Genomic DNA, 737 nt, shown 5'->3' with positions numbered 1-737 from the left:
GACTCCTGAACAGAAATGCACCAGGTGCACTTTGTCCACAAGCAATCTGGAACTGTTTGAAGCCAATGAAGAGAATTTTCTTGCTCGTTTCATTACTATGGACGAAAGTTGGGTTCATCACTACCAGCCTGAAACCAAAGAACAATCAAAGCAGTGGAAGCACACATCTTCTCCTACCCCAAAGAAGGCCAGGATCATTCCTTCAGCTGGCAAGGTCATGGCGTCAGTTTTTTTTTTTATTCTCAAAGTGTCTGGCTGATCGATTACCTTGAAAAGGGTCACACCATGACAGGGCTGTATTATTCTCATCTACTGAAACGCCTCCAAGAAGCAATCAAAGGAAAAAGGCCAGGAATGCTCACCAGTGGAGTCCTTTTTCATCACGACAATGCTCCAGCCCACACCTCAGTAGTTGCCATGGCAACAATACATGATTGTGGATACGAGCTTGTTCCCCATCCGCCTTACTCGCCAGACTTAGCCCCCTCTGACTTTCATCTATTCCCAAAAAGGAAAAAAGCCCTGGCTGGTTGCCATTTTGCCAGTGACAATGACGTCATAGATGCTGTAGGAAGTTTCTTGGAGTCTCAAACAAAAGAGTTCCTCTACGCCAGAATAATAGCGCTTCAGCACCACTGGAGAAAGTGTTCAGCTATCGAGGGGGACTATGTTGAAAAATAAATCATCAGAAGTCTTGTACCGTGTTTTGTTTTTTTGAGGCTCAAGACTTTTCATAC

Source organism: Octopus bimaculoides, chromosome 2 (assembly GCF_001194135.2).
Source record: "Octopus bimaculoides isolate UCB-OBI-ISO-001 chromosome 2, ASM119413v2, whole genome shotgun sequence".
In the NCBI taxonomy this organism is placed as follows: Eukaryota; Metazoa; Mollusca; class Cephalopoda; order Octopoda; family Octopodidae; genus Octopus; species Octopus bimaculoides.
This window is presented reverse-complemented; position numbering follows the sequence as displayed.